Source organism: Pseudophryne corroboree, chromosome 5, assembly GCF_028390025.1.
Source record: "Pseudophryne corroboree isolate aPseCor3 chromosome 5, aPseCor3.hap2, whole genome shotgun sequence".
Classification (NCBI taxonomy): Eukaryota; Metazoa; Chordata; class Amphibia; order Anura; family Myobatrachidae; genus Pseudophryne; species Pseudophryne corroboree.
Window position 1 is genome coordinate 406,559,255 of NC_086448.1, and position 26,322 is coordinate 406,585,576.

The 26,322-nt window shown below is 45.5% G+C and overlaps 1 protein-coding gene across 2 annotated transcripts in view; it reads left to right on the forward strand.

Moving 5' to 3' along the window:
- The window catches only part of LOC134929070 (C-C chemokine receptor type 4-like), a 111,221-nt gene that overhangs the window by 67,437 nt on the left and 17,462 nt on the right, over nucleotides 1-26,322 (forward strand). For both annotated transcript variants that reach the window (XM_063924912.1, XM_063924911.1), the window contains one exon: nucleotides 9,024-9,182. The gene's annotated coding sequence lies outside the window, so the exon portion shown is untranslated. The remainder of the gene's footprint in view (nucleotides 1-9,023; nucleotides 9,183-26,322) is intronic.

Sequence of the window (26,322 nt, forward strand, 5' to 3'; positions counted from 1 at the left end):
TCCCATGTTTTGCACATACCTTGAATTTGGTGGTGCAGAATTTTTAAAAAAACGACAGGGGCGTGCAAGAGATGCTGTCGGTGGCCAGAAGAATTGCGGGACACTTTCGGCGTACAGGCACCACGTACAGAAGACTGGAGCACCACCAAAAACTACTGAACCTGCCCTGCCATCATCTGAAGCAAGAAGTGGTAACGAGGTGGAATTCAACCCTCTATATGCTTCAGAGGTTGGAGGAGCAGCAAAAGGCCATTCAAGCCTATACAATTGAGCACGATATAGTAGGTGGAATGCACCTGTCTCAAGCGCAGTGGAGAATGATTTCAACGTTGTGCAAGGTTCTGATGCCCTTTGAACTTGCCACACGTGAAGTCAGTTCAGACACTGCCAGCCTGAGTCAGGTCATTCCCCTCATCAGGCTTTTGCAGAAGAAGCTGGAGACATTGAAGGAGGAGCTAACACGGAGCGATTCCGCTAGGCATGTGGGACTTGTGGATGGAGCCCTTAATTCGCTTAACAAGGATTCACGGGTGGTCAATCTGTTGAAATCAGAGCACTACATTTTGGCCACCGTGCTCGATCCTAGATTTAAAGCCTACCTTGGATCTCTCTTTCCGGCAGACACAAGTCTGCTGGGGTTGAAAGACCTGCTGGTGACAAAATTGTCAAGTCAAGCGGAACGCGACCTGTCAACATCTCCTCCTTCACATTCTCCCGCAACTGGGGGTGCGAGGAAAAGGCTCAGAATTCCGAGCCCACCCGCTGGCGGTGATGCAGGGCAGTCTGGAGCGACTGCTGATGCTGACATCTGGTCCGGACTGAAGGACCTGACAACGATTACGGACATGTCGTCTACTGTCACTGCATATGATTCTCTCAACATTGATAGAATGGTGGAGGATTATATGAGTGACCGCATCCAAGTAGGCACGTCACACAGTCCGTACTTATACTGGCAGGAAAAAGAGGCAATTTGGAGGCCCTTGCACAAACTGGCTTTATTCTACCTAAGTTGCCCTCCCACAAGTGTGTACTCCGAAAGAGTGTTTAGTGCCGCCGCTCACCTTGTCAGCAATCGGCGTACGAGGTTACATCCAGAAAATGTGGAGAAGATGATGTTCATTAAAATGAATTATAATCAATTCCTCCGCGGAGACATTGACCAGCAGCAATTGCCTCCACAAAGTACACAGGGAGCTGAGATGGTGGATTCCAGTGGGGACGAATTGATAATCTGTGAGGAGGGGGATGTACACGGTGATATATCGGAGGGTGAAGATGAGGTGGACATCTTGCCTCTGTAGAGCCAGTTTGTGCAAGGAGAGATTAATTGCTTCTTTTTTGGGGGGGGTCCAAACCAACCCGTCATATCAGTCACAGTCGTGTGGCAGACCCTGTCACTGAAATGATGGGTTGGTTAAAGTGTGCATGTCCTGTTTTGTTTATACAACATAAGGGTGGGTGGGAGGGCCCAAGGACAATTCCATCTTGCACCTCTTTTTTCTTTTCTTTTTCTTTGCATCATGTGCTGATTGGGGAGGGTTTTTTGGAAGGGACATCCTGCGTGACACTGCAGTGCCACTCCTAGATGGGCCCGGTGTTTGTGTCGGCCACTAGGGTCGCTAATCTTACTCACACAGTCAGCTACCTCATTGCGCCTCTTTTTTTCTTTGCGTCATGTGCTGTTTGGGGAGGGTTTTTTGGAAGGGACATCCTGCGTGACACTGCAGTGCCACTCCTAGATGGGCCCGGTGTTTGTGTCGGCCACTAGGGTCGCTAATCTTACTCACACAGCTACCTCATTGCGCCTCTTTTTTTCTTTGCGTCATGTGCTGTTTGGGGAGGGTTTTTTGGAAGGGACATCCTGCGTGACACTGCAGTGCCACTCCTAGATGGGCCCGGTGTTTGTGTCGGCCACTAGGGTCGCTAATCTTACTCACACAGCTACCTCATTGCGCCTCTTTTTTTCTTTGCGTCATGTGCTGTTTGGGGAGGGTTTTTTGGAAGGGCCATCCTGCGTGACACTGCAGTGCCACTCCTAGATGGGCCCGGTGTTTGTGTCGGCCACTAGGGTCGCTAATCTTACTCACACAGCTACCTCATTGCGCCTCTTTTTTTCTTTGCGTCATGTGCTGTTTGGGGAGGGTTTTTTGGAAGGGACATCCTGCGTGACACTGCAGTGCCACTCCTAGATGGGCCCGGTGTTTGTGTCGGCCACTAGGGTCGCTTATCTTACTCACACAGCGACCTCGGTGCAAATTTTAGGACTAAAAATAATATTGTGAGGTGTGAGGTATTCAGAATAGACTGAAAATGAGTGTAAATTATGGTTTTTGAGGTTAATAATACTTTGGGATCAAAATGACCCCCAAATTCTATGATTTAAGCTGTTTTTTAGTGTTTTTTGAAAAAAACACCCGAATCCAAAACACACCCGAATCCGACAAAAAAAATTCGGTGAGGTTTTGCCAAAACGCGTTCGAACCCAAAACACGGCCGCGGAACCGAACCCAAAACCAAAACACAAAACCCGAAAAATTTCAGGCGCTCATCTCTATTCAACTTCAATATCACCTATAGGCCTGGCTCTAAGAACGTTAACATCACATCATGCTTCCTCCTTTGGCACCTGTGGCTGGCACGAAGAGAGGAGCCTGGGTGCACTTTCCTGCGGTGTCCCTTGCTGAGTGCAACAGTGCAGCTGTTTCCCTATTATTGTTTCAGCTCGTGTAACACACAATGGGGGTATTTCAGAGTTGATCGCAGCAGCAAATTTGTTAGCAGTTGGGCAAAACCATGTGCACTGCAGGGGGGGCAGATATAACATGTGCAGAGAGAGTTAGATTTGGGTGGGTTATTATTTTGTTTCTGTGCAGGGTAAATACTGGCTGCTTTATTTTTAAACTGCAAATTAGATTTCAGTTTGAAGACACCACACTCAAATCTAACTTTGCACATGTTATATCTGCCTCCCTGGCAGTGCACATGGTTTTGCCCAACTGCTAACAAATTTGCTGCTGCGATCAACTCTGAATTAGGCCCAATATCCCAGGTTGCTGCTAGTCAACGATCAAAAACCTGGTATATTTAGTGCAGTGTAAAAGTGGTATATTATTGCTCCCATCTCTCATTTCTCTTGACACACTTCCCCTCTCTTTCTCTCCTTGACACCATCTCTTCTCTTGTCACCATCCCCTCTTTTGCTCACTCCCTCTCTCTATTCCTGAAACTTTGTGTCTCTCCCCTCAACCCCCCCTGTCTCTTTCCCCTCTCTCTTTCCATGACACTGTCTCTCTTTCTCGCTCCCCTCTCTCCCCTTGACACCCTCTCTGTCTCTCATTCACCCTCTCTGTCTCTACCTGTTTCTCGCTCCCTTCTCTCTCCACCTGACACTGACCAGAGAGGAGCTGGGACACACATCCGGACAGGGCTGAAACACCTGGGCAGCAGGGGCACTAATGGTGGTGGTTAGGGTAAGGCTGCAGAGGGGGGATGGGTTAGGTTTAGGTGCTGTGGGGAGGGGGTGTTATGCACCACTTAGGGGGAAGGGTAGGTTTAGCTACTAAGGGGAAAGTTATGGTTAGGCTGCGGTACTGGAGAGTTAGAGGGGGAAAGGATTATAACCTAACCCCTGTTGGGATCATCACCAATTGGGATGCCAGTGTTTATATTGTGATCACCGGCATCCTGTCTTTTGGTATCGCATATCAGTCCCTTCCACATACCTGGGGAGGTAATGTTAGGCATGGGAGGGATAGATAGAGTTAGGCTACTAAGGGGGAGTCTAGGGTTAGTGGTAAGGTTAGAGTAAAGCTGCAGGAGGGTAGGTTAGGGTTACTCTATGGAAGGAAAAGTGAGGTTAAGGAGGGAGGTTAGGGTTAGTGTAAGGCTGCTATAGGGAAAGCAAAGTTTGGGTGGGGGTTAGGGTTAGTGGGGAGGCTATGGTAATGATGTGGGAGGTGAGGTTAGACTTATTTTAAAGGGGAAACAGTTTGTTTTGAGCAAGGTCCTTTAGTATGAAGAGAGACCAGCTGCAGAGAGCATTAGAATAAAGTGAGGGAGGTGGGGAGAAGAGGGCCAAGAACAAACAGAGAAGACTTGTCAGTGTTAAAGTGTACCTATTATAGACAGTGATGTAGAGCTAGCCTGATGAATGGGAGGCTGCCATGAAAACCACTTCGGCAGGAGCAAATCCAGGGAGGGTGGGAGGAGCACAATCAGTGTGATCACCCACCATCCCTCCCCTGCACAGGCAGAGACCGCTGCTAAAGCACTGTGGCACCAGCCTCACTAGAAACACTGCAGCCCAGTACAGCTCTGTAGAGACAGCTAAGGGAAGCAAAGGAGAGGGGAAGGACAGGAGGTATGGGGGGGCAGACCTGTACACCTTGGTGATGGAGGGGATAAAGGGGATCAGAAACGTGCAAAGCAGCTAAAAAGGGGTACAAGCCGCAGTCACAGTACAGTTAAGTGGGAACAGTCTTCCCGCAGTAGCCACCTTCTGCTTTGCAGCTGTAGCGAGTGGCTTTTGTGCAGCATAAAGTGCCTTGTTAGTAAATAGACCCCTCATTTTTAAATGTTGCAAGGACTCCGGGAGCTATTAATTGGCTTTTAGTGTGGTGTGGATGCCAAGATGATCCAGCTGTCACTGTGCTGCTTCAGTGTGCCGGGGGAGAACTTCTGCTATAGTCAAAAGGGGGTATGGCTTGGAGGAAGGCTGCAGTTTGTATGGACGGCCAGCCGGATTACCCGGCTCAGGGGAGGGCAGTGGACTGTGGCAGTAGCATATGCATAGGCCGGTAGATGCGGATGGTGCGCCCACAGGGCAAATGTGGGCTAAGTACCATCCGCTTACCATCCGCACTACCCTAGTTATGGCCCTGCGATTGGGGTATAATGGAGGAGGCTGGAGCCAGGTGCCCCTTCAGGGCTAGAGCACAGCGGCAACTGACTTCGTTGCCTCTGGGAGTTCTGCCCCTGCTCCTGAGTCTGCTAAAAGGAGGCAGACTCAAATGGACAAGGAGGAGGCTAGTGAGTAGTAAACAGAAAAAACACACACAATATTACACACAGCAGGCTTCTATAATATAACTATAAACTCAAATACAGTAACATTAATTCCATTACCATAGTGACATAAAAGCCTGCAACAGTTACATAATAAAATAATAGTGTCCTACTTTAAGCACACCGATACAGTATGTTAATTTTTTTTTAATGAAAATAATCTATAAAAACACATTAAAAACCATGCATACATTGTGGCGTATTCAATAATGTAAAGGAGTCCCTACTGAATGCACATGTGCTCAAGCATGAATAACAGTGTATCAGCTTCTGATAACACCAGTTGGCCTATACAGACAGGCAAAGCCAAAAGATGGATGCCATCACACAACAACTGTGGAAGCTGAACCAGACCATCACAGTGGCCCAGGGGATCGGCACCTGGATGGCCAGTGAGATGAACCTGCACATGTTTGAAATGACACAGGTCACCCGTCAGCAAACACAGGCCCTCATCAACCTGCAAAGGAAGCTGGTGTCCCAAAGGACCATAAGGGATGCTCCATATGCCTGCATCAAACTACATCAATGATCACTCCCACTAGACGCAGTGAATGCACACCAGGCGGTGTGGTTGAAAAAGTGCAGAGGCAGCTCTGCCTCTAAGTAAAACTTAAATTTGTTGTATATTGTTGATTTTGTGTTTACAAATGTGTCCTGCTACAGCTTTGCTGCTTTAAGTAGCATGCTGTAGAAGGGCCCTGATATGAACACAGTGCAGCATGCCACGCTTGTTTGCATTTCTGCCAGGTCCTATAACTAGTGAATTGGATGTGTGCGCATGAGCTCGCTGTATCACATTCAAGTCTATGGTATAGTGGCAGCGTGTGATCACACGAGCCTCACTATATCGCTCTGTCCCTGCTGCAATGAGCATGAATCGCAGCAAGGATGTATAAGGACACATATGTATGTTTATTTCATGTTCAGTAAACTTTAACAGAAATATATGTATGCAAAGGATGAGGTAGTAAAGGCGACCGCTGGTGTCAATCAGATGCAGAGGATAGGCAGCTGCAATAAAATTTTAAATTTATTTAAACTGTGGTGCACTAAAACAAAAATAGAGTAAAAAAGTGGAATTTTGTACAGTAAAAATAATAATAATAATATAATATATAGGGAGCACAGGGAGGTAAATAAAAATGCTTAAAAAATTACAATTGACATAAAAATTGGTACATGGGACATAAAAATACATAGGATTAAAAGAGTAAAAAAAAAAAACGGATTATAAAGTTCAAAAGAAGGAGTAAGATAGCTTAACTTAGTAGTTGAGGTATAGATCAAAGCAGCATCCAACGCGTTTCGTCCTGTCTGGACTTCATCAAGGTGTCAATTGTAAAAAAATGTAATCTTACATATACAGATGTAGCCATGCTCACTTTTGCCCTGATGCATATGCACAGACATACGCTTTGTGGAAAGACACATATGTGCCGCACTATGATGAAGTGCAGCCTGCATTCGCACCATAGAAATTTATGGCATGCACGTGCATATGCACACACGTGTCATAGATGCGGGCACACTATGGTGGTCATTCCGAGTTGATCGCAGCCAGCAACTTTTTGCTGCTGGTGCGATCAACTAATCCCCTCACATGGTGGAGTGTATTTTAGCTTAGCAGGGCTGCGAACGCTTGTGCAGCCCTGCTTAGCTAAAAAGTTTTGTGTAAAAGTAGACCAGCCCTGGACATACTTACCCTGTGCGACGATATCAGCGATGATGGGGCCGGCTTTGATGTCAGACATCCACCTCCGTTCTCCTGGACACGCCTGTGTTTTCCTTACCACTCCCCGAAAACGGCCGCCTACGGACAGGTGACGCCTCGGAACGTCTTCCTTCTAACAATCTTCTTGCGGGCGCCGCTGAGACCGCTTTCTTCATAACCAGCATCATAGCCCGGCGAAAACAATGCACGTGCGCCATGCGCATGCCACACGTGCGCCATGCGCATGCCGCGCATGCGCATTCCAGACCCGTTCGCACTGCAGCGAAGAACCGCTGCGTGCGAACGGGTCAGAATGACCCCCAATGTTTGCACTAGTTGAGTGTGGTACACTTTTTAGGAATTAGAAGTTTGGGTAATGTGTTTTTAACACTTACATGTAGGTACACTAATGTATTTAGGGGTTTAATGAATGTAAATGGTTCTTTTTACTTACAGATGGAGCCACGGTTATCTTGGCTTCTCTGCTGCGCCTAGGCACACCATGGTTTATTAGCATAAGCCTTTCATCTATTGTCCTCAGCTGCAATACAATACAGAGAACAATAGAGCAGGGGATTAAATCATTACAGCAGGGGACAGTGGCAAACGCAGGATTTGCATGGGGGGGTTTCCAGAACTGGGCGGAGCCAATCACGGGGGTGGGGACTGAGGTGACCCAGTATATGCTTGGTCCGTAAAACTAGTGTGTCTGTGTGTGTATCTATCTATCTATCTAGATAGATAGATAGATAGATATCTATATCTATCTATATCTACACACACACACACATATACACGGGTGGTCTTCAGTATGCCGGTGGTCGGGCTCCCGGCGACCAGCATACCGACGCCTGGAGCCTGACCGCCGGCATACCGACACTTATTCTACCTCGTGGGGGTCCACGACCCCCCTGGAGGGAGAATAGAATAGTGTGGCGCGCGTAGCGTGGTGAGCGCATCGAGCCCGCAAGGGGCTCATTTGCGCTCGCCACACTGTTGGTAAGCCGGCGGCCGGCCTCCCGGCGCCGGTATGCTGGTCGCCGGGAGGTCGGCCGCCGGGAGATCGTAGTGAACCCATATACACATATACATAGCATATTAAACATGCATACATATATATATATATATATATATATATACACACACACATACAGTACACATATATATATATATATATACACATGTATATATATATATCATATGTATGTGTGTGTGTGTGTGTGTTTGTTTGTATGTATGTATGTATGTATGTATATACATGTGTATATATGTAGGCACATGGATATATATGTACTATAATTAAAATAAAGTAAACTTTTATTGCACTTGCAAGTGCCACCAGGAAGACAGCAGGCTGCAGAGGACGCTAGACAGTCATTAATAATACTCATGCAGCTAAAAAAAAAAAAAAAATTTTTTTTTTTTTTTTAGTGGAGGGGGGTTTCTGGGTACTCGGAAACCCCCCCCTGGGTGCGCCACTGGGGGATTAAATCCGACTGTCCTGGCTCAATTAATCCTATTAAAGGCAAAGATAAAGGTGGCTCCATCTGTAGATATGTATTGAGATATGTTTTAGTATTGTAATTGGGCTTTAACTGTGTTTTTTTATATTCTTAAGTAAAGTGTCACATTGATCTCAACTATCTGAAACTGATCTATGTTTTGTGATTTTTTGGTAAGATTTTTGGTGCAAGTTTAGAACTCGCACTCTACTACATTTGCAGAGAGTTGTATTTTTCCATTGCAAAACATCTGGAAGCGAGTTTATCCATTGTGAGTTGCGGAATTGGGAGAAACGTGAGTTTACATGTTCTCGCTATTACATTGCCTGAATTCCAAAAATGTGCATGTTTTGTGGTAAACTCGCACATTTCCCAAACTTGCGCTCTATTACATTTAGCCCATAGTATTTACCAGCAGAAAGAAAAGAAGCCCTGATTCAACATGAGTTGTAGTTTTACGAGAAATCACAAAACTACAACTCCTTTCTCTAGCATACAGGAGGGGGTGCAAGGCTGCCCTGCATGCCGGGTCCCACCCTCCCCAAAATGTCAGCACTTCGCTTAACAGTTTACGGGTAAGCCTCCTGCCTCAGCAGCCTAAGCCAGGAATCCCCCCGGGTGATATATACGAATGCTGCTATGTCCTATGGAGATTATTGTGATATGCTGTTTTAAATTGTGTTTTTTGTAAGTGCAATCTGTCTCATTAAATGTATTAATTATGTTCTGTTCTTTTTAAGTGTCTCCATTTATCCTCAATTGCATGGGGAAAGGAGACGCGTATCTTTCAGGTCTATTAAAGCACGTAAGGAATAGAATTTACTCCCTGAAAAGGAGGATTTCACCCAATCTTTGGTTATATCTATCCAATGGTGACTAGAGGACCTTCCTTATTTATGGTGAATCAATTTTGTCATTTGCCTATAAATGTCACACAATGGTGTCGCATGTTTAAATGTGGTATTTGGAGAGCACTATTATTGATGTACAAAACATTTATCTTTTTCATTTGATTTTAAGTGTCTTTGGGATGTGCACATGTTGTAGTTGCACACCAAATTTTATTACGCATTGTTTCTAAAGTTTTTCTATACTGATTCACCCTCCCTGCTCTCATTAAAAAATTTTCAGCCTTGTCATTCAACCACAGCTACACCCATTAAACCGCCACATACAGATGTAGCCACCTTTATCTTGACTGGCTAAGGCGTTTGTCCCGATCGAGCATACGCAGCGTAGGGAGGCGCACCTAGTCACAGAGAGGCGTACCTAATCGCACGGAGGCAGACAGAGCGTTTGGCGTTACCTTTACGTGTAATACCTGCGATCATCCACCAGATGTCGCTTTTTACAATCACCACTGAGCATGCGTGTGGTCTCCCGTAAAATACAATACTGAAATATATAATAAGGACTACTTTACTAAGGCGTCTCATTACGCTGCATACAGTAAATACTCATTACGCTGCATTATTTAATACAGTATATACGATACAGACACAGATAGTACAGCATACAGTATATGATCCATCTACAGTACTTTATGAATATGTGAGCGTCCAAGTCCCGCAGACAAAACAACAGAAAACCAGTAGTGTACACTGTCGCAAATGGACGTGTTTGAAGTTCACTATTGCCTCTTGAGATTAGGAATTTTGTACAGTATGTTAGCGTCCTAATCCTGTAGTCATTACAGCATAATCAAAACCAATGGATTTATTCATCTGTCTGCGGCGAAGTGGTGAAGTGTTCCGCTTCCTATACTCAGAGTCCTGAGTTTGATTCCTAAAGTACAAATGCATGTTAGTTTTTTCCAGACACTTTATTATTTTTTTTATTCACATAAACCAGGGCAAAGCTGCATGAGCGGTTCTACTGTTAAGGTTCTATGCACCGTACAGTACACATACAATTCTGTAGCTGGGCAGACTCAATAGAAATGGCTACCACCTATGACTCCTTGCCCCACAGAGGCCCTAGGCTACGGAGCAAGTAACAGTCCAGATTTTACAGGCTATGGGGCAATGCTGAAGGAGCGTCACAATCCCCTAGCTAAAATACACAGGGGCGATAGGGATAAGCTAGGTCTGCACATTACGGTACACCGGACTCACTAGTAGAACATAGAGTACAGAGATACTAAGGACAGTAATTTGGCATCCAGGAATTTAGGGAGGAGCTTTTATCTCTCTCCATTATACTTAGATAGATTACAATGGAGAGATTAAAGCTCCTCCCTAAATTCGTGGATGCCATATCACTGTCCTTAGTATCTCTGTACTCTATGTTCTACTAGTGTACTAATTAGCACGAACAGCTTGTAACGTACAGTTGCAAGTTTAATCTTTCTATGTATAATGGAGAGAGATAAAAGCTCCTCAGTAAGTTCCTGGCTGCCAAATCACCATCCTTAGTATCTCTGTACAGTATGTTCTACTAGTGTATTAATTAGCACGAACAGCTTGTAACGTACAGTTGCAAGTTTAATCTTTCTATGTATAATGGAGAGAGATAAAAGCTCCTCAGTAAGTTCCTGGCTGCCAAATCACCGTCCTTAGTATCTCTGTACAGTATGTTTTACTAGTGTACTAATTAGCACGAACAGCATGTAACACACAGTGGCAATTTTAATCTTTCTATGTATAATATTGAGAGATTAAAGCTCCTCCCTAAATTTGTGGATGCCAAATCACTGTACTTAGTATCTCTGTACAGTATGTTCTACTAGTGTACTAATTAGCACGAACAGCTTGTAACGTACAGTGGCAATTTTAATCTTTCTATGTATAATATAGAGAGATAAAAGCTCCTCCCTAAATTCCTGGTTGCCAAATCACCATCCTTAGTATCTTTGCATAGTATTTTCTATTAGGGTACTAATTAGCACAAACAGCTAATTAGTACACTAGTAGAACATAGAGTACAGAGATACTAAGGACAGTAATTTGGCATCCAGGAATTTAGGGAGGAGCTTTTATCTCTCTACATTATACTTAGATAGATTACAATGGAGAGATTAAAGCTCCTCCCTAAGTTCGTGGATGCCAAATCACTGTACTTAGTATCTCTGTACAGTGTGTTCTACTAGTGTACTAATTAGCACGAACAGCTTGTAACGTACAGTGGCAATTTTAATCTTTCTATGTATAATATAGAGAGATAAAAGCTCCTCCCTAAATTCCTGGTTGCCAAATCACCATCCTTAGTATCTTTGCATAGTATTTTCTATTAGGGTACTAATTAGCACAAACAGCTAATTAGTACACTAGTAGAACATAGAGTACAGAGATACTAAGGACAGTAATTTGGCATCCAGGAATTTAGGAAGGAGCTTTTATCTCTCTCCATTATACTTAGATAGATTACAATGGAGAGATTAAAGCTCCTCCCTAAATTCGTGGATGCCAAATCACTGTACTTAGTATCTTTGCATAGTATTTTCTATTAGGGTACTAATTAGCACAAACAGCTTGTAACGTACAGTGGCAATTTTAATCTTACTATGTATAATATAGAGAGATAAAAGCTCCTCCCTAAGTTCCTGGTTGCCAAATCACCATCCTTAGTATTTCTGCATAGTATTTTCTATTAGGGTACTAATTAGCACAAACAGCTAATTGGTACCCTAATAGAACATACTGTACAGAGATACCAAGTATGGTGATTTTGTATCCAGGAACTTATTGAGGAGCTTTTATCTCTCTCCATTATACATAGAAAGATTAAACTTGCCGCTGTACGTTACAAGCTGTTCGTGCTAATTAGTACCCTAATAGAACATACTGTACAGAGATACGAAGTATGGTGATTTGGCATCCAGTTAAAAGCTGTTCGTGCTAATTAGTATACTAGTAGAACATACTGTACAGAGATACTAAGAATGGTGATTTGGCATCTGGGAACTTCCAGAGGAGCTTTTATCTCTCTCCATTTTACATAGAAAGATTAAACTTGCCGCTGTACTTTACAAGCTGTCCGTGCTAATTAGTACCCTAATTGAAAATACTATACAGAGATACTAAAGACGGTTATTTGGCACCCAGGAATTTAGGGAGGAGCTTTTATCTCTCTCCATTATACTTAGAAAGATTACAATGGAGAGAGATAAAAGCTCCTCCCTAAGTTCGTGGATGCCAAATCACTGTCCTTAGTATCTCTGTACAGTATGTTCTACTAGTGTACTAATTAGCACAAACAGCTTGTAACGTACAGTGGCAAGTGTAATTTTTCTAAGTATAATGGAGTGAGATAAAAACTCCTCCCTATGTTCCTGGATGTCAAATTACCATGCTTAGCATTTCTGTACAGTATTTCCTATCTAGCCAGAAACCCTGTATCCTGTGCAAGCTAGGCGGACAACTGGAGGGGACCCGAAACACGGTTGCTTCCCGTTTCCTTTTCCAGTGTCACATAAACTAGTGGTTGGTCTGCCCCGAAAGCCAAGAGTCTCCTCTTTTGTATGGTACCAGTCCCGAGTCTCTGGGACACCCAGAACCAGAGATATCAGTACGCAAAGTGGACCCATTTTCCCATAGACTATAATGGGACCGTTAATTCAGACCCACCATAGGTTCCGACGCTTGCCATGAGCCTTGTGGGGGTCACAGAAACTTGGGGTTGGTACCCTCCGGTAGCTAATTGTCTCCCCTTCCATACCAACCTAGTGATGAAGGCTCCCACCTCCCACGCTGAGAGTCACAAAGTGCTAACCTTTTTTTTTCTATGTTCCCGTGACATTCACTTAATTATTTTTTTTCTTTGTTGTACATTCAATGAAAGGGTGCACACAGGTTTCACATAAATCAAAGTAAATCTGCAGCAGCAATTCATTCCGCTATATACAAATACACAGCGGTAATGAGTATAAATTAGTGTATTCCAACGCAACTAACTGAGCAACACAGTACTGTAGATCGTCAGCATTTGTGTATTGTACCTGACCTGAACTCCCTCCCTGTCCACTGCATGACCTGTGCAGGCTCCCAGGGGGGAAGGGCGATGGGGGTAGGGAGAGGCGGTGGAAAACACTGTGCTTTTGAAATACAAGTATTAACGTCCGAGTCCCCTAAGGCATAAACCAACACCAATGGGAAGGAAGTGCCAACCTTTTTTTAATGTGTTCCTGTAACATTCACTTTATTATTATTATTTTTCTTTGTTATACATTCAATGGAAGGGTGCACACAGGTTTCACATAAATCAGAGTGGGCGGTGGATTTTCCTACATACAGTAGTATACTGTTGCACATGTCTTGTAACCTGATCGGAACTCCCTCCCTGTCTACTGCATGTACTTTGCAGGCTCCCAGGGGGGGAAGGGGAAAGTGGGATGGGGGTAGGGTGAGGCAGTGGAAAATACCGTGTTCAAAGAAAAGGCATAATCAAAACCATGGGGAACTTTGCGGTGTATCGTTATGCGCAAAGACCTCACTTATCCCTATCACCCCTGTGTATTTTAGCTAGGGAATTCTGACGCTCCTTCAGCATTGCCCCGTGACCTACCAAATCTGTGCTGTTACTTGCTCCATAGCCGAGGGCCTCCATTGGGCGAGGAGACACAGGCGGTAGCCATTTCAATTGAGTCTGCCCTGCTATAGAATTGTATGTATACCATATGGTGCATAGACCCTAAACAGTACAACTGCTCCTGCAGCTTTGCCCTATTTTACGTGAATAACTCCCTCCCTGTCTACTGCATGACCTGTGCAGGATCCCAGGGGGGAAGGGCGATGGGCAAGCGGGAGGCGGTGGAAAATACTGTGCTTTTGAAATGCAAGTACTGTATGAGTCTGAGTCCCCAGTAGCCTCCTGCTAGCCTATTGCCCTTCCCCCCTGGGAGCCTGCACAGATCATGCAGTAGACAGGGAGGGAATTCAGGTCATGTGCAATACACAAACGCCGAATATCTACTGTATAGTACTGTTTTGCTCACTTAGTAGCGTCAGAATACACTCATTTCTACTCAGTGCCGCTGTGCAGTTGCATTTAGCGTAAAGAATCGCTCCTGCAGATGTACTCTGATTTATATGTAACTTGTGTGCACCTTTCCATTGACTGTCTTACAATGTTGATAAAATAATACAGTGTATTATTACAATTAAAAAAAAAAAAAAAAGAAGGCACATCACGTCTCGAACCCTGGACCCCCAGCGTGGGAGGTGGGAGCCTTCACCCCTAGCCCACGACGCCTCATGAGAGACTCCCAATTTCATGTGTGAAAGTACTGCAAACAGCGCCCGGCCCCCACCCCATTGGTGTTGGTTTATGCCTTAGAGGACTCGGACGCTCGCATTTGTAAAGCACGGTATTTTCCACCGCCTCCTGCTAGCCTATTGCCCTTCCCCCCTGGGAGCCTGCACAGATCATGCAGTAGACAGGGAGGGAATTCAGGTCATGTGCAATACACAAATGCAGAATATCTACTGTATAGTACTGTTTTGCTCACTTAGTAGCGTCAGAATACACTCATTTCTACTCATTGCCGCTGTGCAGTTGCATTTAGCGTAAAGAATCACTCCTGCAGATGTACTTTGATTTATGTGAAACCTGTGTGCATCCTTCCATTGGATGTATTAGAGAGAAAAATTTTTTTTTTTTTAAATGAATGTCACGGGAACACATTAAAAAAAAGGTTGGCACTTTCTTCCCATTGGTGTTGGTTTACAGTATGTCGTAGTGGACTCGGACGCTCATGTACAGTAATTGCATTTCAAAGGCACAGTATTTTCCATCGTCTCCCCCTACCCCCATCGCCCTTCCCCCCTGGGAGCCTGCACAGGGAGGGAATTCAGGTCCTGTGCAATACACAAACGCTGAAGATCTACAGTACTGTTTTGCTCAGTTAGTAGCGTCAGAATACCCTCATTTCATTCCCGCTGTTTAGTTGCATTTAGCGTAAAGAATCGCTCCTGCAGATGTACTCTGATTTATATGTAACTTGTGTGCACCTTTCCATTGACTGTCTTACAATGTAGATAAAATAATACAGTGTATTATTACAATAAAAAAAAAAAAAAAGAAGGCACATCACGTCTTGAACCCTGGACCCCCAGCGTGGGAGGTGGGAGCCTTCACCCCTAGCCCACGACGCCTCATGAGAGACTCCCAATTTCATGTGTGAAAGTACTGCAAACAGCACCCGGCCCCCACCCCATTGGTGTTGGTTTATGCCTTAGAGGACTCGGACGCTCGCATTTGTAAAGCACGGTATTTTCCACCGCCTCCTGCTAGCCCTCCATTCCCATTATGCATTAGCGAACTCAGACGCTCATGTATTTTAAAAGCACGGTGTTTATACATTGTCGTGTACATTCTTCCTTTTACACAATTACTGTAGTTGCGTCTCCATACACATATAGTACTCCATACACATACAGTACAGTACTCTACAGTACTGTAGGTCACCATCTTTTTCCACCGCCTCCCGTTACGCCTACAGTATTGCCAGAGCTGTAGATCAATCCGCCGCTATACTGTACGATCGAAAGTACTGGATTAGTGGAGCATTAGCCACACAGTGGTGGAGATGTGTAATGCATTATGAGTATCTAGATCGCCTCAACGCGCCTACCTGTGATTAAACTCAGCTATCGCCTTAGCGTGACTAAACGCCCGTCTCAGCGGAGAAACAGTCAAGATAAAGGTGGCTACATCTGTAGCACCTATTAATTTCTATCCACTCAGTATTTATTAAGCCATTCCCTTCATTAGCTACACTACAACCCAACCACTTGATTATCACTGTCTGAGAGGCTATAGGGCCCCATACACTAGAACGATAATGCTTGATTTTAGCCAATTTCGGGCACTCGGGATGATATAACGGTGAAATTGGGCATTTTGGAGGTGTTTCCGATCCGATGCGATGCACGTTCCCGTGAGGGTCGGATCAGCTCTCCTAGGTCGTTAGTGCTGCACTCGTAATATGTCGGTTCCTGCAGGCATGGCTGGAATCGCATACAATATATTGCATGCAAATGTACCAAATCATATGGAACCACTGTATGGGGCCCTTATTACTGCCGCTGTGCACTACTAATATTATCAACCCCAGCCTGGGTTGGGAGCTCGCTCTTCACCAAAGGTAGGGGGGGCAGGAGGAGAAGATAAAGTCCAGTCACCTGCACTGAAATACAGCATACAGTACATCAATCCTGACAGTCCAGGTGGCTGCGACAGAGACTTGGCAGGACTGGCATTGACCGATGAGGTTAGGGGGTTGGAAATAAAGGGGCCTGCAGTTGATTAAACCCATGGGTGCTACCATTGCCTAAGCACTGTGTTAAGAGTGTTAAGCACTGTTGTCCATACTGGCATTTCTCTATTGAAGTTTTGAAAAATTTTACTTTCTACAGCTCAGCAATATATTATTTCTTTGCACAGGTTTTTTATAATAGTTCCCATTTTTCTTTTCATTAAGAAGGTTCTATAAACTTATCAACCAGCCCAGAACTACTCTAAAGAGAAAAAGATACAATGTAATACAGATGTGTCCTTACAATGTGACTTCAGTAGAGCCAAACAGCTCCTTTCAGTGTGCCAGGTCCCAAGTGGCTCAGCCATGCTGAGCATCTTATTCACACAAATGAAACAGTTGGAACCAACAAAATTATTTAGCTAGACTGCACTTATCAATTTGATGTGCACATCTGAATCTGTATACAAAATAGAGATGAGCGGGTGCAGTTTGCTGGAAACCAAATCTATCTGAATATACAGTACCATTTACGAATGGATACAAGTACTGGCTTGGGTATTCTCACCAGGCTCAGATCCAAATCAAGGCAAAACATAATTCTCCCAGTGTCACATCTCATTAGTTTTGGTCCATATTGCCTGTCTGTTGGATCCAATCAGCGGCATGGAATCCAATCGAACATTGGTAGCTCCCTAATTCCTCATGGCTGATTCAGTACCTGATTCCTATCCACAACTTCACTCTGATATTTCATTCATTTTCTCTGCCAGCCTTTCCGTAAGATCTGTCACACTCCACCCCAGCAGCAGAGGAGAGTTTGGGAGAACACAGAGCCTGCAGCAGAGATGTGGGGCTACATAGAGAGCAAATGATGTGCCAGTGACTTGGCCAGATTTTCAGACATGAAGACACTGTTGCTAGCCTAGTTCTGGTGCATCAGAGATGGTTCAGCCTCTGGGATTTCAATAAATGGGTTGAAGATGAGCTCTCTTGCCTTGGCCAAGCCCTCCTGTGCACAAAGATCTGGGCTTCACATGAGTCATTCCTTCTGCCACACATAAAAATGATCACACTCTAGATATTTTATTTCACATTGGATTAGAAGTCACTGACCTAAAAATAAACCCAGTCGTGTTCAGACCACCACTCCCTTTGGTTCTGTTGGAGATAAGCCTCCTCTAGCAAGTCGCTTCAATTGTCTGTATGATAGTGGTTGGTTACCAATGCATTGGGAATCCCAGGTAGCAGACAACACATGCAGTTATGTCCACCAAATGATAAAAACAATGGTCACCAGCGCTTGGTTGCTTATAAATCGAATATCAAGAAGTTAGTCAATAAAAACCTAGGACGGTAGGTTAAGTTGAAAAATATATAATACATTTAATAGAAACATACACTAAAAAGCACAGATGTCATTAAAATAAGAATTTACTCACCGGTAATTCTATTTCTCGTAGTCCGTAGTGGATGCTGGGGACTCCGTAAGGACCATGGGGAATAGACGGGCTCCGCAGGAGACTGGCACTCTAAAGAAAAGATTAGGTACTATCTGGTGTGCACTGGCTCCTCCCTCTATGCCTCTCCTCCAGACCTCAGTTAAGGAAACTGTGCCCGGAAGAGCTGACACTACAAGGAAAGGATTTGGAATCCAGGGTAAGACTCATACCAGCCACACCAATCACACCGTACAACTTGTGATAACCATACCCAGTTCACAGTATGAACAACAACTGAGCCTCATTCAACGGATGGTTCATAACAACAACCCCTTATTAAGCAATAACTATATACACGTATTGCAGAAGAAGTCCGCACTTGGGACGGGCGCCCAGCATCCACTACGGACTACGAGAAATAGAATTACCGGTGAGTAAATTCTTATTTTTTCTGACGTCCTAGTGGATGCTGGGGACTCCTTAAGGACCATGGGGATTATACCAAAGCTCCCAAATGGGCGGGAGAGTGCGGATGACTCTGCAGCACCGAATGAGCAAACACAAGGTCCTCCTCAGCCAGGGTATCAAACTTGTAGAACTTAGCAAATGTGTTTGAACCCGACCAAGTAGCAGCTCGGCAAAGCTGTAACGCCGAGACCCCTCGGGCAGCCGCCCAAGAAGAGCCCACCTTCCAGTGGAATGGGCTTTCACCGATTTTGGATGCGGCAATTCAGCCGCAGAGTGAGCCAGCTGAATCGTGCTACAGATCCAGCGAGCAATAGTCTGCTTCGAAGCAGGAGCACCCAGTTTGTTGGGTGCATACAGAATAAACAGCGAGTCAGTCTTCCTGACTCCAGCCGTTCTGGAAACATATATTTTCAAAGCACGGACTACGTCCAGCAACTTGGAATCCTCCAAGTCCCGAGTAGCCGCAGGCACCACAATATTCAAATAAGGTTCAAATGAAAACGATGATATCACCTTAGGGAGAAATTGGGGACGAGTCCGCAATTCTGCCCTGTCCATATGGAAGATCAGATAGGGGCTTTTACATGACAAAGCCGCCAATTCTGACACCCGCCTAGCCGATGCTAAGGCCAACAGCATGACCACTTTCCACGTGAGATATTTTAGCTCCACGGTCTTAAGTGGCTCAAACCAGTGGGATTTCAGGAAATCCAACACAACGTTAAGATCCCAAGGTGCCACTGGTGGCACAAAAGGAAGCTGAATATGCAGCACTCCCTTTACAAACGTCTGAACCTCAGGCAGTGAAGCCAGTTCATTTTGAAAGAAAATGGATAGGGCCGAGATCTGGACCTTTATGGACCCTAATTTGAGGCCCATAGTCACACCTGACTGTAGGAAGTGGAGAAATCGACCCAGCTGGAATTCCTCTGTAGGGGCATTCCTAACCTCACACCAAGCAACATATTTTCGCCATATACGGTGATAATGCTTAGCTGTCACATCCTTCCTAGCTCTTATCAGCGTAGGAATTACTTCATCCGGGATACCCTTTTCCGCTAGGATCCGGCATTCAACCGCCATGCCGTCAAACGCAGCCGCGGTAAGTCTTGGAACAGACAGGGCCCCTGTTGCAACAGGTCCTGTCTGAGAGGCAGAGGCCATGGGTCCTCTGTGATCATCTCGTGTAGCTCTGGGTACCAAGTCCTTCTTGGCCAATCCGGAATGATGAGAATTGTTCTCACTCCTCTTTTTCTTACTATTCTCTGCACCTTGGGTATGAGAGGAAGAGGAGAAAACACATAGACCGACTGGAACACCCACGGTGTTACCAGTGCGTCCACAGCTATCGCCTGAGGGTCCCTCGACCTGGCGCAATATCTTTTTAGCTTTTTGTTTAGGCGGGATGCCATCATGTCCACCTGTGGGCGTTCCCAACGATGTGCAATCTGCTCGAAGACTTCTTGATGAAGTCCCCACTCTCCCGGTTGGAGGTCGTGCCTGCTGAGGAAGCCTGCTTCCCAGTTGTCCACTCCCGGGAATGAACACTGCTGACAGTGCTTGCACGTGATTCTCCGCCCAACGCAGAATCCTTGTAGCTTCCGCCATTGCCACTCTGCTTCTTGTGCCACCCTGGCGGTTTACATGGGCGACCGCCGTGATGTTGTCTGACTGAATCAGCACTGGTTGACCTCGAAGCAGGGGCTCCGCTTGACTCAGGGCGTTGTATATGGCCCTTAATTCCAGTATGTTTATGTGAAGACAAGTCTCCTGACTTGACCACAGCCCTTGGAAGTTTCTTCGCTGAGTGACTGCCCCCCATCCGCGGAGGCTTGCATCCGTGGTCACCAGGACCCAGTCCTGTATGCCGAACCTGCGGCCCTCGAGAAGATGAGCACTCTGCAGCCACCACAGAAGAGACACCCTGGCCCTCGGGGACAGGGTGATCATCCGATGCATCTGAAGATGCGATCCGGACCACTTGTCCAACAGATCCCACTGAAAGATCCTGGCATGGAACCTGCCAAAGGGAATGGCTTCGTATGACGCTACCATCTTTCCCAAGATCCGCGTGCAGTGATGCACCGACACCTGTTTTGGTTTCAGGAAGTCCCTGACCAGCGTCACCAACTCCTGCGCCTTCTCCTCTGGGAGAAACACCTTCTTCTGTTCTGTGTCCAGAATCATACCCAGGAAGGGCAGACGTGTCGTAGGAATCAGCTGCGACTTTGCAATATTCAGAATCCAGCCATGCCTTAGCAACACTTCCTGAGAGTGTGCTACGTTGAGCAACAACTGCTCCCTGGACCTTGCCTTTATGAGGAGATTGTCCAAGTACGGGATAACTGTGACTCCTTGCGTCCGAAAGAGTACCATCATTTCCGCCATTACCTTGGTAAATACTCTCGGAGCCGTGGACAGACCAAACGGCAACGTCTAGAATTGGTAATGACAGTCCTGTACCACAAACCTGAGGTACTCCTGGTGAGGTGGGTAAATGGGGACATGCAAGTACGCATCCTTGATGTCCAGAGATACCATAAAATCCCCCTCTTCCAGGCTTGCAATGACCGCTCTGAGTGATTCCATTTTGAACTTGAACGTTTTCATATAAATGTTCAAGGATTTTAAATTCAGAATGGGTCTTACCGAACCGTCCGGTTTCGGTACCACAAACAGTGTGGAATAGTAACCCTTTCCCTGGTGAAGGAGGGGTACCATTATTATCACTTACTGGAGATACAGCTTGTGAATCGCCGCCAGGACTACCTCCCTCTCCGTGGGAGAAGCTGGCAAGGCAGATTTTAGGTAACGGTGAGGGGGAGTCACTTCGAACTCCAGCTTGTATCCCTGAGATACAATCTGTATAGCCCAAGGATCCACCTGTGAGCGAACCCATTGTAACCAATGGTGGGAACTTTCTGCTCAGCGGTGACGTCACTTTAGGTCAACCGCAGGGCAGAAAGTTCCCACCATTGGTTACAATGGAGCGCATAGGCGCTACATTGTAACACTGCCGTGTGCTGCCTGTCATACAGTACAGGAGCACACAGCCGATCAGGTGAGTGCTACAACGTGGCGCTCCCTGATTGGCTGAAGAAACCCACTTAGACATCAGTCAGAGTGGGTTTCTGGCATTCGGGGAAAGGAGTCCCATGTGAAAACATGGGGCCCCTTTCAGTTCGTGGCTCGGCTTTCCATTTTCTTATTTTATGCAAGTACGTGGATTACAAATGGATGCCCCGAGGACCCTGGGACCCGCGATCTGGTGAGTAGAATTTATTCAACAGGTACCCCTTGGATTCTACTGGAGAAGAGGACCGACCTGCGTGTGAACATAAGGTAAGTATGTATGTATGTTTGTGTGCATGTATGTAATAAATCTTTACTTTCACGGTGTGTGTGTCTTGTCTTTTTTTGGGTATTTTTTTAGTAGTAGTACTACTGGTACTTGTGGTTCTCCAAGTACCAGCATGCGGGGGAGGCTTGCTGGGCCTTGTAGTACTGCTACTAAAAACAATATCTTTTCATTATCACAAAAGGCTATCAGCCTCCCCATCCGCAGCCCATTGGATGGGGGGGGACAGCCTCGGGCTTCACCCCTGGCCCTTGGGTGGCTGGGGGGGGGAACCCTTGATTGAAGGGGTCCCCACTCCCCCAGGGTACCCCGGCCAGGGGTGACTAGTTGGATTTTTGATGCCACGGCCGCAGGGCACTATATCAAAGTGACCCCCGGCTGTGGCATTATCTGTCCAGCTAGTGGAGCCCGGTGCTGGTTTTAAAAATACGGGGGACCCCTACTCTTTTTGTCCCCCGTATTTTTGGAACCAGGACCAGGCGCAGAGCCCGATGCTGGTTGCTTAAATATGGGGGAACCCCTGTCATTTTTTTACCCATATTTCTGCAACCAGGATCGGCTCAAAGAGCCCGAGGCTGGTTATGCTTAGGAGGGGGGACCCCACGCAATTTTTTTTTATAAAATAACAACTTTCCCACCCCTTCCCACTGATATACATGCACGGATCTCATGGATCCCTGCATGCCTATCCAATCACGGAAAAAAAAAGCAGGTCTGGGTTTTTTTAGCACTTTTTTGCGAGTTGTATTTTTTCACGGCAGTGTTTGTTTGTTTTTTGCTTTGCACTTCTTAGTAAATTACCGAGATTCATACTTAAACAGCCGCGTTTTGACCGATGGTGTATTCATTCGTAATTTTTTTCTTGGACTTGCAAAAAATTACGAATGCCCTCATCACTGCCGTGATTATTGCTTAGTAAATTACCGAGATGACACTTTGATGAAAAAACGGCATCTCGGTCAAAATCGGGACCTTAGTAAATTTACCCCCGTGTCGGCATCCGTGTCAACCAACTGAGATAGTGGGCATTTTTGAGACCCTGACGGCCTCTGAGGCGCCTGGGCAGGCCCGGTTTGAGGGCCCGGCTGTCCCCCGGCTGCAACGTCATCAACCTTTTATGTAAAGATTTTACATTGTCATTTAAGACCTTCCACATATCCATCCAATCAGGTGTCGGCACTGACGGCGGCGACACCACATTTATCTGCACTTGCTCCGCCTCCACGTAACCCTCCTCATCAAACATGTCGACACAGCCGTACCGACACACAGCAGACACACAGGGAATGCTCAGACTGAGGACAGGACCCCACAGAGGTTTTTGGGGAGACAGAAAAAGAGTATGCCAGCACACACCACAGCGCTATATAACTCAGGGATACACTGATTACCCAATAGCTGCTGAAATATAACTTTTGCGCCTAAATTTATGTGCCCCCCCTCTCTTTTTACTCTTCTGCTACCAGGATATTGCAGGGGAGAGCCTGGGGAGCGTCCTTCCAGCAGAGCTGTGAAGAAAAATGGCGCTAGTGTGCTGAGGAAGAAGGCCCCGCCCCCTCAGTGGCGGGCTTCTGTCCCGCTTTCAGTGATAGAAAATGGCGGGGGATTTACATATATACAGTTCCTGACTGTATATATGTAGGTTTAATGCCACAAGGTACTCAAATTGCTGCCCAGGGCGCCCCCCCCCCCAGCGCCCTGCACCCTACGGTGACCGGAGTGTGTGGTGTGCTGTGGGAACAATGGCGCACAGCTGCGGTGCTGTTCGCTACCTTAAATGAAGACAGGAGTCTTCAGCCGCCGATTTCACTGTCTTTCCAGCTTCTGTTCTTCTGGCTCTGCGAGGGGGACGGCGGCGCGGCTCCGGGAACGGACGATCGAGGACAGCTGCCTGTGTTCGAACCCTCTGGAGCTAATGGTGTCCAGTAGCCTAAAGAAGCGCAACCTAGCTGTGAACAGGTACGTTTGCTTCTCTCCCCTCGGTCCCACGTAGCAGTGAGTCTGTTGCCAGCAGAAGCCCACTGAAAATAAAAAACCTAACAAATACTTTCTTTAACTAGCAGGCTCAGGAGAGCCCACTAGGAGCACCCAGCTCTGGCCGGGCACAGATTATAACTGAGGTCTGGAGGAGGGGCATAGAGGGAGGAGCCAGTGCACACCAGATAGTACCTAATCTTTTCTTTAGAGTGCCCAGTCTCCTGCAGAGCCCGTCTATTCCCCATGGTCCTTACGTAGTCCCCAGCATCCACTAGGACGTCAGAGAAAACATAATTATAGAAATCATGGCTCATTCATATGTCGTGACACATTACATGTCCCCTCAATAGAGAAATTGTATCATACCCCGGCTAGGACTCCCTCCGGAAATAAGTCCACACTGGCTGGTTGGAGAAATTGTATAAGCAGTGGAGTTCAGTAAAATCACTTTTTGAGCACAACAGTGCAAGCATTTTGTAGGTAGGTAGGGGTGACTCCAAATCCTCCATGGGGGGTGATGTCCAAGGGAAAAGCAGTCCAGTTATTGCCGTAAGGTAGAGTTGGATGGAATGTCCAGAAACATTGAGGGAATTTGAATGGTGTGTCCAACAGTCTCAGCGCGTTTCGCTGGTATTGACAGCCCAGCTTCCTCAGTCCACCAAATGAGACTGCCTCCACTTTATTCAGCATGACATTATATAGAGGAAAAATGTACTTGCATGAATACTTGATACACGTCACATTTTCAAAACAATAATGCATCTCTTCTCATAACTCCTCTCAGGCTGACACCCTCCTACGTGTCCTTCACACAAAGTCTAAACACACAGAGACTGTCTAATAACATGTTTTCAAGACTTATAGCTACGACCTTGCTTCGCACAGAATGTACTAACTGTGAAATGTCAGCATTATTATGATTTAACCAGCAAAGCATACTTCTACTTCACTACATCATGGCTGCTACTTAACAAAATGGCTAACACTGCTTAAGCTAAATACATTTATCTTCCTCAGTATCTCCTTTTCATAATAAAATGACATTACAGCTGATAATATGACATTACAGTTGAGCTACAATAATATGACATTACAGTTGAGCTAAAAGGCATTACACAAACTCTACCTACAAGAGACTAAGCAGTCTACCTATAATGGTGCTAAAGGTTATGTTCCCATAGGGCAGTGCTTGTTACAATATCCTATGGAAGGTACCCTTCACATCATATCCATTAAGGTAGACTGCTCACGGCTCCTTCTTGCCAAGCTCTTCTGTAGTTTCTTAAACTTGGAGGATTCAAGTCTTGAGTTTATAGACTTTTTGCCATCTGAAAAAAAAAATAGTATCTTAAGACACAGATATATGCAAATTGCTAAGCCAATAATTTTTAATAAAAACATTAAACACCCAACAATTCATCCTCTGATTCCACTAAACCAATTGGCTGGATTCAGCCATGATAACCATCCTGCTCCATCTACATCATATTCAGGGTCATTATGCTTTTCTCTGAATGCATTCTTAAGTTCTTTTACCTATTTAAGTGGTCTTCTATGGCCTCCTCTATAGAGGTGGTCTGGTTCAGATAATTACAGCATGCACCTTCTATTACCATACACATACCTCCTTCTTTGGCTGTCAAGTAATCTAAAACCATTCTATGAGCCTGCACCTCTCGTTTCACCATTTTTATGTCTTCTAAAACTAGTTTAAATGTGTCATCGTATATGGCAGTAATATTGTCAAGCAGTTCCGCCAATGCTTCTATGTTATGGGAATTCTTAACTGTACCTCCTGCAAGGGCTAGTCCCATTTTCTTATACCATGGAATGTAAATGAGATCATGGGCATGAGTTTTGCTCTTTTTTAGTTCCCTTTTTTCCAAGGCATTGAAATGGGCTGGGGTATCCTCTATCTCTGGATTAACTATTGCACTAATTGCAGGTATTACTTTCCCTAGGGTGCAGGTACCCTGTCCCCCCATATGGTATCCACTTGTAAGCCTTTTTACCACATAGAAAGTACACATCTAGTTGCAGAATGAAAGGTCTATTAACCACTACTCCATATGCAATCTGTAGATCATACATTTGATTGGAAAGATCTTGGGTTATGACAAACACATTTTCAATGGAACTGTTGAACCAATCAGGTATCTGGGATTGAAAATATCCATCCTGTTTTTTCCCTTGGAAGCTAGGTTTAGAATGAGCATGTGCGCTGCATTCTGACCCATTAAGCCATTTAATTATTTGGGGGTTGGAAGTGTTTGCCTGTACCTTTATGCCCTTAAGGGGAAATGGAGTTAAATAACCCCCTCTACTGCATGTGCTTATGTCCAACCTCTTGTTAGTGGTGAAATTTACTAGGGTCTGGGAACAGTCTACAAGACCCAGTTTTCGAGTGACTGGTTTTATAACTGTCCCATCAGCTAAGGGTAGACGTTAGCAGTGGGTGGTGCCTGTATACAAAAACTAGGGGGACTGATCATCCCAGCTATAACCAAACTTACTGATTTCCCAGTCATGGATTTGTTATGGTACTCTCCTAATGAGTAGTTCAAAGCCTGGAATTCAGTTAATGTTAAGGGGACCCCATA